Below are 13,201 nucleotides of genomic sequence, written 5' to 3'. Positions count from 1 at the left end.
TGAACCGTTCGCTCCTATCCCAACGAGAAGCCGTGGATGAACTATGACACTCGTCTGAAGTTGAGAGAGCGCCGAGCCGCCTTTCAATCTGGGGACGAGGAACGCTATAAAAAATCCAGATACGACCTGAGAAAGGCGATCAGAGACGCTAAGAGACAATATAGGGACAAACTGGAGAACAACTACAGTGGCTGTGACGCACGGCGTATGTGGAGAGGGCTGCAGGCGATTACGGATTACAAACCGAAGCCGGCTGTTATTAACACCTCGGACTCTCTACCGGACGAATTGAATAACTTTTTCGCCCGCTTTGAAACTCACAACACGGACCCAGTTACACCGGTGCGGGGAACACCCGGTGCGGTGGAGCTGCAGGTGACACAACGAGATGTGAGTAAAACTTTTAAAAGCGTTGGGACTCATAAGGCGGCCGGCCCTGACGGGATAGCCTCACGTGTCCTTAAATTGTGTTATGACCAGCTTTCGGGGGTCTTTACTGACATTTTTAATATGTCCCTGTCATTGTGTGTGGTACCGTTGTGTTTCAAGGAAACCATAATTGTACCCATAGCAAAGAAAAAACCTGTCGCCTGTCTTAATGATTATCGTCCTGTGGCTCTGACCTCTGTTCTTATGAAGTGTCTGGAAAAAATGGTTATATCACATATAACGCACATTATCCCTGCCAATACTGATCCATTACAGTTTGCATACTGTTCTAATAGATCAGTCGATGATGCTATTTCTCTCGCACTACACATTGCCTTGAAACATCTGGAGAAAAAGAACTCTTATGTCAGACTACTCTTCATAGATTATAGCTCTGCCTTTAACACGATTGTACCATCTAAGCTTGTGTTGAAACTCAGGGGTCTTGGTCTTGGCAGTAGTATCTGTAACTGGCTGTTTGACTTTTTGACAGGCAGGCCACAATCTGTGCGAATAGGGAACAAGCATTCATCCAAGATATTGACCAGGACTGGAGCGCCCCAGGGCTGCTGCCTCAGTCCCTTGTTGTATAGTCTGTTCACCTATGATTGTGTTGCTAGGTGTGGTAATAATTCTATTCTCAAGTTTGCGGATGACACCACGGTTATAGGACTAATATCCAACGATGATGAGAGGGCCTATAGGAGGGAAATTGAAGAGCTAACCCTATGGTGCCAGAATAACAATCTCTCTCTAAATGTCAGTAAAACAAAAGAGATCATCGTTGACTTTAGGAAGTCTAAATCACAGTCCCCTAACCATAAATGGCTCACCTGTAGACATAGTGGACAGTTTCAAATTCCTGGGTGTTTACATAACAAACTCACTCACATGGTCCCTAAACAGCAAAGGTATCCTTAAGAAAGCGCAGCAGCGACTGTACTTTCTGAGGCGCCTCAGGAGATTTGGCCTGAGCACCAAGGCTCTTGTAAATTTCTATCGCTGTACCATAGAAAGTGTTTTGACAGGATGCATCACAGTGTGGTTTGGTAACGTGACTGTTCAAGATAGTAAACAGTTACAGAGGACTGTGAAGAAAGCTGCCCAAAATCATTGGCACAGAATTACCACAGCTACACACAATCTATAACACACGCTGTAAGAAAAAGACAGAGAACATTGCGGTAGCCTGTGAAACCATATCTCACATATTTTTGTAAATTGTCATTTTCTACTATGGAGACAGCAAGTCTGTGAGACCCAAAGTGAATTCATTGATCTCTAGAGAGGCTGATAACACCTCTTTGTCTAACAGTGCCCACTGTTTTGTAAACTCACTTACTATGCAAGGCCTTCGTAAGACAATGGACTATGTTGATTTGATCTATTTAGGCAGTCTGAGAGGGACTCGCACCTCCAGGCCCCGGTGAGCAAATGGTGACCCACCCTGTTCTGTTTTACATGTATGGACTGAGTATAAATAGGTGTTGTAAAATGCTGTCATGGTGTGCATTACCCGGGAGGCCGTGAGGCTGAACGGTTGTTCTGTGGGCTTCGGCCTGTAGACTTCATACTCTGCAATAAACCAACCTGTGGATCTCAGAACATCTCTCTCCGTCTCCATTCCTGCCTGCAACTGCTTGTCTTTTCTCTTAACTTCTTCTCCGTGGCAACAAAGGAATTAGGATTAGATTCAACTCACAGTAACTCCGGGTATTTCTATTCTAGACTCTTTGTCTAGTTGGGATATTTCAAATGGGGGCTCTGAGCGAAAACGAATTGAACCGCGGGACAATAGGGGAGCTGTGAGTGTTTTTACTATCTTTTTCTTTTTTGCGATCGAGGGAGGAAGGATTTTTTTGAGGAGCAGAAGATTAAGTGTTTTATCAACGGGCACCTCTCTGGTCGAGGGAGGATGACGGACGGACGGCAACGTGGGAACCCGCAGACCGCGGCTACACTACAGCGATGATGACCGCAGCGACGTCGGAGGACAACGCGACGGAGGGCGCCGGAGCAAGTGAGAGAGGTCCACGACGGCAGCGGACGGCTCAACTCATAATCTGCAAGCCAACGACCTCGCAGCGCATCTCAAGGCTGTGATGATTCTACGCTACATGGCCTCACAGATGGACCTCTGTGATGTTAAGATGAAGAAAGAGTGCGGTGATTCCATGTCTGGTTCACCGCAGGGGGGAGAAGTGAGATCAGATCGATCGGATCCAGTCGGACAGTAAAAACTTTTCGTGGACAATAACAGCAATAGCAGCAGCTGAGTGCCGAGGGAGGTCTGGTGATTTTCGTTCACCCCGGTCCCGGGACCATGGGCTTCCCTACCTGGCTGTCTGTACAGCGCATCACCCACCAAGGCAGGGCCAAGGGGGGTGGTGGAACTTTTCCATCGGGACATTCCATGCCACACAGTGGCATATAGGTGAGACACTGACATTTTTGTAAGAAGACTACAGAAGCGACATATAAGGAGGTCAATTATTTTTTTAATAATAATCAGTTAAATGTATGTATGTATTTTATGTTTTTGTTGATTTTTAGCTAAGCAAATGAACATGGGGACCATTAATCGGAGTCCCTATACTAGATCTTAAAGGCATATTTGCCACGAAAGTTCGTGATTATTTTCTATTTGCGGCCTAAATTCTGCGGTTTCTTGGAAGAGGTATTACAGGACTGCACCGGATATAACGTAGAGTGTGGGTACGGCGGGTCATAGCTTCTTGTTTTTTATTGGTGTGGTTTTATTACTTTTTTATTATGTGTGACGTATTCTGGGAATGGCCTGCGTTTAAAGGGACCAGGCATTACTCAGAGTATGGTCGGTTCATTATTATGCTATTTGACCCAGCGTGATCGTAATTTGTTCTTCCCGAACAAAGGGGTCACTTTTCTCAAATTCCGTTGGTATGGTGTGGTACACTGTTATTTCTCAACTTTGAAGCACAGTGTTTTTAAGTAAAATGGATTTGATCTAATATTTCTTAAATTGTCAGTAGTGAAAACACGTCAAAGAGGTTCTGTTTTAGACACAATTATTAGGCATGTTGAAGGTATTTCAGTGCAAACGGGATAAGCCAGTTGGTGGTGTTAATACACAAGTATGCCAAGTACAAATTCACGTTTTTTTCTGAATTATTGATTGTCACGTCTTGTCTCTTTGGTTTAGGAAAGCCAATAAGCTATTATCAACAATTGTTTGTGTGTATTCGTGTATCACTGTAAACCACCATTTCTCATAAATGGATTTGATCTCATATTTTCTAAATTGTCAGGACAGTTTGCAAGCCAGGTAATAATTGAATAGCTTAGGTTATCCAATAAGATATTGCGTACAAGAAAATTGCTTCTGATTGAGTTCCGAAAAACTATGAACCTGTAACCAAACCATGTAATCTTGAATCTGTATACTGTCGAACTGTATTTTTCTTCCTTTTATGTTTGTGTTCCACTTATGTACATGAATATGGTTTCACTTTTGTATGATGAAGATCACAGGTGTCTGTGATCTTAGGGAGGAATATGCGGTAGCCTGTGAAACCATATCTCACATATTTTTGTAAATTGTCATTTTCTACTATGGAGACAGCAAGTCTGTGAGACCCAAAGTGAATTCAATGATCTCTAGAGAGGCTGATAACACCTCTTTGTCTAACAGTGCCCACTGTTTTGTAAACTCACTTACTATGCAAGGCCTTCGTAAGACAATGGACTATGTTGATTTGATCTATTTAGGCAGTCTGAGAGGGACTCGCACCTCCAGGCCCCGGTGAGCAAATGGTGACCCACCCTGTTCGGTTTTACATGTATGGACTGAGTATAAATAGGTGTTGTAAAATGCTGTCATGGTGTGCATTACCCGGGAGGCCGTGAGGCTGAACGGTTGTTCTGTGGGCTTCGGCCTGTAGACTTCATACTCTGCAATAAACCAACCTGTGGATCTCAGAACATCTCTCTCCGTCTCCATTCCTGCCTGCAACTGCTTGTCTTTTCTCTTAACTTCTTCTCCGTGGCAACAAAGGAATTAGGATTAGATTCAACTCACAGTAACTCCGGGTATTTCTATTCTAGACTCTTTGTCTAGTTGGGATATTTCAACATCTTAAAGGACAGCAGTCATCCCGCCCATTCCCTGTTCTATCTCCTCCCATCCAAAAAACGTTACCAGAGCATCTCATCGCACACCACTCGTTTCAGTAATAGTTTTTATGCTCAAGCAATCAGGTTGCTTAACGAAGAGATGAAAGCGAGACGTAGGTAGTCATGTGCACTGTACGCAGTTTTTAAACTGTACACTGTTACACTGTATGGTTTTGTTGTTTTTGGGTTGTCTTGGGTGACTTGGTGTTGTCTTGTTGTTGGGTTGTTGTTTTTGTGTGTAATAAGGCTGAGAGTGCTCCTGGCACAAGCATTTCATTGTATGTCTGTACCTGTATGGATATGCGTGTGACAATAAACCTGAACCTGAACCTGAACCTGTTGTGAACGAACATCAGGCTTTTTCTCTGAGAAAGCCTGGTGGGCGAGGTTAATGTAGGGGTGACTTGGATGAAAGATACATTTCTAGGGGTGCCTTGAGCCCAAAAGGTTTGGGAACCCCTGCACTACAGTACAGTACAGTACAGCACAGCACAGCACAGCACAGTACAGTACAGTATTGAAACTGAAACTGCAGAGTGAAATGTGATCTTTTTGTTTGATGACAGAAGGCTGGTCCATAATACAACAACAGCCACTGGCACATTGATTCTGTTGCACAAACATGCATTATTTAAAACTCAGTGTGTCAATGCAATGTCTTCAGTCTAGAATGTCATAGGCCTACTCTACAATTTAAAACAAGTGAATTCACATGAATGCACTGTGAGCTTGTAGATCGGTTATTTATTATTAAAACATGGGGGGACAGAATGGAACATAATATATTTAATAAAACACAGAATGGAACATAATATATTTAGTAAAACACAGAATGGAACATAATATATTTAATAAAACATGGGGAGACAGAATGGAACATATAAATACCAGTAAGACTCCCTAATCGGGAGATAAGCGACCGTCAGGTCAGTTGATGGGATGAGTGTAGACATACTGTGTAGCGATTTGCGTGATTTTAGGGCAAAAATTGTAGGAGCAGTGGCCAAAAATGTGTTTTAAAAATTGGCCTGAAGGTGGCGCAATATGGGACAGATCCAAGTTGATGAAATGAGTCTAGACATACTGTGTACCGATTTGCGTGATTTTAGGGCAAAAAAAATTGTAGGAGCAGTGTCCAAAAATGTGTTTTGCAAGAATGGACCTCATGGTGGCGCTAGAAGAGGGCCATGTGAGAAATAGCCCGAGTTACGGCATTTTATGTGAGCTGCAGTGGAGGGGGTCCTCCACTGGGGGCGTCACCACTTTTGCATCCGTTCTGGAGCACCAGGAGTGGGTGGTCCCCGGGAATTCCCCGTGAGCAGCCCCGTTGGGGTGGTCATTTGGTCATTTTTACACTTGGGGGTCCCCCTGGGACCTGGGGGTCCCTGGAGCTCCGGGGGTCCTTGGAGGTTGTAGTTTGGCAGGTAAGGAGTGTGTGTGCAAAATGTGGCATGGATGGGGGCAACGGTTGTGGAGATATGAGCAGGGCAAAAGTGTGACGTGTGACGGACCGACGGACGGACGGCCGGTGGAGGTTTTGATACTAAAATGCGACCTGACGGTCGCAATTAAATATATTTAATAAAACATGGGGGGACGCGTGATAAGAAATGTGCAAAGTAATTACAGATTGTTGAAATACAATTTATAATCAATTACATTATAACCCATAATACCAGTAAGACTCCCTAATCGGGAGATAAGCGACCGTAGGTCTCGCTAGAAGAGGGCCATGTGAGAAATGAGGGGTGGGGTCTCCGCGTTGCCTTGGCGGACGAATAGGTACCGGCCCCGGCTCTCCCGGACGCTCCTAGGCCGAGTTAGGGCATTTTATGTGAGCTGCAGTGGAGGGGGTCCTCCACTGGGGGCGCCACCACTTTTGCATCCGTTCTGGAGTAGCAGGAGTGTGTGGTCCCCGGGAATTCCCCGTGAGCAGCCCCGTGGGGGTGGTCATTTGGTCATTTTTGCACATTTGGTATTTTTTTTACACCTGGGGGTCCCCCAGGGACCTGGGGGTCCCCCTGGAACTCCGGGGGTCCTTGGAGGTTGTAGTTTGGCAGGTAAGGAGTGTGTGTGCAAAATCTGGCATGGATCGGGGCAACGGTTGCGGAGATATGAGCAGGGCAAAAGTGTGACGTCTGACGTGTGACGGACAGACAGACTGACTGACTGACTGACTGACGCACGGACACCTGGTGGAGCTTTCTGTAGTAAGTGCGACCTACGGTCGCAATAAACAGAAACGTAAATATCATAATATTCATAATCAACAATCGCAGCTTTTTAAAAGCAATGACAGTGAATGAGTAGCCTGGTAAACCAGACTCAGTTTACGAGGCTGGTGAATAAATGTGATACAAAGAGTAGCATGTTCTCCCCGTGTCTCCTAGGGTTGATACCCTCACAAAAACATGCAGTAATCCTGGTCTCTATACTGCCTCCCCCTGGCCAGCCGGGGCGCCTGATGGAGGGGAAAGGAACTGGTTGGAATAACGTGTTCCTTCCACGCGCTACGTCCATCCCGGGGAAATCCCCCCTGTCAGGTGAAAAGAAACAACTTGGACTCCTCATGCATTGAAGGAAGCATGAGGTCAGTCCGTTGTCTCCCCAGGCACGGCAGACGGAGAGCAGAGCCCAGGATTACATAGGCAACTGGCACTGGGTGAAAAATGGGTTGCAAAATTGTGGGATAAAAAATGAAGGACTCGTTCCGTTTCTTTTAAACCTCAAGCCCCCTCCAGCAGGCATGTGCACACATCAAAGGGGGCTTGAGCCCCTGCCCTTTTACCCGTCTGTAAAAAGCCCTCTTTCCAGACCATGAATGCAGTTTTTACTATGGTGAAAGAAATGCAAATTAATGCTCCCTCTTTCCATGCCATACCTGAAGGCAGCATTCAAGAGAAATGCCTTGTCCAAACTCTCCTGAACTTGAATGCAGCATCTTATGTTGAAAGAATTGCCCTCTCTGTGTAGAAATCCATGCCGTTACGCCACATCTCCAGTATTGACTTGATTATGCTCAGTTCAGTGTGGTTTCAAGTACCGAAAATAGCAGACCTCCAAGCTCACAATGCGACGCGTTGTGAGCTTGGAGGTCTGCTATTTTCAATATTTTCACCAAAAGGCCCTTTTGTAAATGTCAGCCCCTGCCTCTCTAACATTCTCTGCACGTCCCTGCTCTCCTCTCATCCAGTGAGGATGTTGGAACTGGGCCAAGAAGTGTTCCATGAATAGACTCATCATGTGATCTGAGTCATGTGACCCTGGGAGGCAGAGTGGATGATGAGTCATCATGTTGACAGTTATGAATTCATACCTTAACGTTTACATCATGATATGAACATGAATTCATACCTTAACGTTTACATCATGATATGAACATGAATTCATACCTTAACGTTTACATCATGATATGAACATGAATTCATACCTTAACGTTTACATCATGATATGAACATGAATTCATACCTTAACGTTTACATCATGATATGAACATGAATTCATACCGTTAAAGGTGTATTCAGTGATAATTAAAGTGTTAATATTAAAGGTGTATTCAGTGATAATTAAAGTGTTAATATTAAAGGTGTATTCAGTGATAATTAAAGTGTTAATATTAAAGGTGTATTCAGTGATAATTAAAGTGTTAATATTAAAGGTGTATTCAGTGATAATGAAAGTGTTAATATTAAAGGTGTATTCAGTGATAATGAAAGTGTTAATGTTAAAGGTGTATTCAGTGATAATTAAAGTGTTAATGTTAAAGGTGTATTCAGTGATAATGAAAGTGTTAATGTTAAAGGTGTATTCAGTGATAATGAAAGTGTTAATGTTAAAGGTGTATTCAGTGATAATGAAAGTGTTAATGTTAAAGGTGTATTCAGTGATAATGAAAGTGTTAATGTTAAAGGTGTATTCAGTGATAATGAAAGTGTTAATTTTAAAGGTGTATTCAGTGATAATTAAAGTGTTAATGTTAAAGGTGTATTCAGTGATAATTAAAGTGTTAATATTAAAGGTGTATTCAGTGATAATGAAAGTGTTAATATTAAAGGTGTATTCAGTGATAATGAAAGTGTTAATATTAAAGGTGTATTCAGTGATAATGAAAGTGTTAATATTAAAGGTGTATTCAGTGATAATTAAAGTGTTAATTTTAAAGGTGTATTCAGTGATAATTAAAGTGTTAATTTTAAAGGTGTATTCAGTGATAATTAAAGTGTTAATATTAAAGGTGTATTCAGTGATAATGAAAGTGTTAATATTAAAGGTGTATTCAGTGATAATTAAAGTGTTAATGTTAAAGGTGTATTCAGTGATAATTAAAGTGTTAATGTTAAAGGTGTATTCAGTGATAATTAAAGTGTTAATTTTAAAGGTGTATTCAGTGATAATGAAAGTGTTAATATTAAAGGTGTATTCAGTGATAATTAAAGTGTTAATATTAAAGGTGTATTCAGTGATAATTAAAGTGTTAATGTTAAAGGTGTATTCAGTGATAATTAAAGTGTTAATATTAAAGGTGTATTCAGTGATAATTAAAGTGTTAATATTAAAGGTGTATTCAGTGATAATTAAAGTGGCCGGGGGTCATCTTGTCCCTTACTGGCCTTACAGCGTGGAAATGTTTAGTTTTTTATAGATATTTTACACCATTATAATGTTCTCGTTTTGATCATTAGACCCAATCACTGAATATCGGTAGGCCTACGTCTCCAGCTTCAGGATATGTATGATACTGATTGTGGGCTCGCCTGTAAGGCGAGCACACTTTAGATATTGTACGGGTTTATTTATCTATCAGGCAGGCGGTCAGTAGACGGGAACTTCGGTTCCTTTCTACTCCTACATACTTAGTGAGAAAATGAAAATAAAAACATCAATGTGTTCAGTTTACAGTGGCGAAGTGTGCTATTATTTTCTATAGCAATCGGCCAAATGGTGGCGCTGTAGGAAGCCTTCGAAAGTGCGAACTTTGAACAGGTATAGCTCATGCTCTGTTATACGTACAGCCATGAAACCTGTATACACGTATGGGTCTCCTCATGCCGAACAACTTTTACCCTCTAACTTTTGACCTCTGACCTTTACGTCACCCACAATTCGGAATTATATGAAAAACAGTAAAAATCTATCTCCTCCTGGGATTTTCGCGTCAAGTGCACAAAACTTTTTTCACATGAACTTTGGACCAATACGGTCAAACTAATCTCGGCGGATTTCTTTTAAAGTGAAATATATTTTTTTAATAATTCAATCAATATTGCGGTTTTATGCAAATTATTCTTCGGCCTCTAAATCATACATGCAAAGTTACACGTTCATGGCATTTGGCAAAGATGTGGAGGGTTAGTCAAAGTATCACTGAAACCAATTTTATTCCAATCGGCCAAAGGGGGGCGCTATACGAAGCGTTTGAAAATTCAAACTTCAAACGGGCATAAGTCATGACTCGTTTCGTTTGAAGACATGCAACTTGTTACACGCGTGCTTTGACTCAAGCGGAAGACATCTGTGTCGTTGTTAAGTAAGCTCCGCCCTTCAATTTTCCGCCATTTTGAGCAGTTTGTAAAACGCGTCAACCCGCTTTTATTTTGGAATTTTCGCTCCACGTGCACAAAACTCTTTTTACGTGAACTTTGGACCGATATCTAAAGATCTGTCAGATCGGATTTCTTTAAAATTTAAACATGCTTTTTTAAATAAATTCAATGAATATTGCAGTTTTATGCAAATTATTCTTCTGCCTCTAAATCATACATGCAAAGTAACATGTTCATGGCATTTGGCAAAGATGTAGAGTGTTAGTCCAAATATCACTAAAACCAATCTTACCCCAATTGGCCAAAGGGGGGCGCTATATCATTTTGAGCAGTTTGTGAAACGCTTAAACCCGTTAGGATTTTTTTTTGCAATTTGCATGAAACATTCTACACACAATCTAAGGACCTTTATCTAATATGCCTATGAAGTGCACACACACACACAAAAAAAAAATGAATATAGCTGCAAGCAGCGATAAAGTGGCCAAAGCCAAAAACACCTCAAATCATGAACACAGCCTGCAATGTGCGTGAAATCTTGCAAGCACATTCCCAATAGGTCAAGGAACAGATACCACCCTTCTTACATTGGCCTGTTATAGCGCCACCAGCGGGTCAACTTTTGCACAACACATTTTTGGAACAAAATGGACCAATCTTTGACGTCAGTAACGTCAAAGAGAGCACTGCCTGCGATCTTGACATTTTGTACTTTTATAGCCATTGTTTTCTGGCTTGAAGCGAGCCCACAATTGTTTCGAAGGAACAATATTTTTCTAGTTTACTATGAGACTGTGGCATTTTATGAGTTCAGTAGTTTACAATCTAGGCATTTAGCAGACGTTCTTAATTCAGAGCGACTGTGGTTCTCAAAACTTTTATTTTGACCATCATAACTAAACATAACATAACTACGGCCATACTCTACCCTGATTGGTCGAGGACTGGCTGGCCACCTCTGAAAACCAAATCTAGCTATGCTCGTAACCCGGGCCATGGTGGAAGTCCTTATATGGTCAGCAGAGGAGAATGAATGGAAAATGTACCAATTATATATTTATTTGAATGAAATACAATCACTGAATATACCTTTAACGTTGATATCAGGCTGATATGAAGGTGAATTCATAACGTTCACATTCAGCTGTCCAACACTGTTATTACATTCTGTCCTTCAGGAAATGTAAAAAATAAAATGAATAAAACCAATAATCTGTGTTCTAATGCAGCTTCCCAACCTGTGGGTCAGGACCCACACAGGGGTCCCTAGAATAATGTGTGTCAGGACCCCATTATTCTAGGGGTCCCTAGAATAATGTGTGTCAGGACCCCATTATTCTAGGGGTCCCTAGAATAATGTGTGTCAGGACCCCCATTATCCTAGGGGTCCCTAGAATAACTGTGATTAACTTAATGTGCAACATTGTTTTCTCACTCAACAATAAACAAACCAACATACAGTTTAAGTTTACCTTCACATTTCTAAAGTGACAATTTAAGGACTTTTAATACCTCTCCTAAAGCAAGGGTTTTCAAAGGGAGCCACATTAGAAAATATTAAAATACCAAAGGGCTGACCAGACAAACAGTGGTGTCAGTTCAGAACAAGCTAAGGTATGGCAACATGACTGGTCTTGCACACCAGTCATGTTGCCATACCTGAAACAGGCATGATATATTTATTTTAAGAAGAAGTACATATAATATATAATTATATATACCTATAATATAATTATAATACCTTGTTAAAGTGACCATTTTGTTAAATGTTGCATTTGTAGTTATTTTACTGTAATTTAACAACATTATAACCAGCACAGATAGACAAAGAGACATTCATGGATTTATATTTAGAACTAACTTTTATCTTCCCCCCTGGACCCAGGGTATGGCAGCGGCATACCCCTGCCATACCCTGGACCCAGGGTATGGCAGCGGCATACCCCTGCCATACCCTGGACCCAGGGGTATGGCAGCGGCATACCCCTGCCATACCCTAACCCAGGGTATGGCAGCTGCATACCCCTGCCATACCCTAACCCAGGGTATGGCAGCTGCATACCCCTGCCATACCCTGGACCCAGGGTATGGCAGCTGCATACCCCTGCCATACCCTGGACCCAGGGTATGGCAGCTGCATACCCCTGCCATACCCTAACCCAGGGTATGGCAGCTGCGTACCCCTGCCATACCCTAACCCAGGGTATGGCAGCTGCATACCCCTGCCATACCCACTTGACGCCCCTGCAGACAGAAGATGAACGGGCCGTTTAGAGTAAACATTTGGAATGAAGCCGCGGGCCACATTTGGCCCCCGGGCCGCACTTTGGACACCCCTGCTCTAAAATGACAAATTAAACATCGGCCAAATTGTCACGCGAGGCGTTGTGAGCTTGTAGATCTGCTATTTTCACAACAGAACCGTGTCATACAAAATGTAATGCCTCAACTCTTAGTGCTCGTCAGGGTGTGTGTGTGTGTGTGTGTGGGGGGGGGGGGGGGGGGGGGGTTCATCGGTGACCGATGAGATTCTCATTTTAAACATGCTTTCAGTAAGCCTGGAGCAGCAGTTCTCTATTTCCCTTACTTTGGAGTCATAATGAATCATAATTAATCATAAGTAGGACAAAGTGTGGTATTAATTAATTGATTAATTAATTTACCAAAAAGGAAAACAAGATAAAAAGTATAAATATGGTTTCTATCAACGTTGGTCGGTGAGTCGAGGCACAATTCTAACATCAATAAATAAATATTACATCCACCCTGATTATCATTAATTATATTATTATTATTATCATTCATTATTATGTTATTAATATATTATTATCATTCATGATACGGAAAAAGCTGAGCATGTTTTTAATAAAGGGTTAATTCACTCATTTCATCGTCCACTCTGGCATCTTAAAGTTTGCATGATTCAATATTTACATCTTTTATATTCATTTGGATCAGACACGCCCACCCCATACACACACAGTATGCTGTAAAGTTTACAGTATTAAGCCGTGTTTACAGTGCACTGTAAAAGTCACCACATTACTTTCACGGTGTGTCTGGGTTTACAGTGTGAA

The sequence above is a fragment of the Nannobrachium achirus genome (assembly GCF_963921795.1).
Source record: "Nannobrachium achirus genome assembly, chromosome: 8".
In the NCBI taxonomy this organism is placed as follows: Eukaryota; Metazoa; Chordata; class Actinopteri; order Myctophiformes; family Myctophidae; genus Nannobrachium; species Nannobrachium achirus.
Note: the sequence above shows the minus strand (reverse complement) of the source record.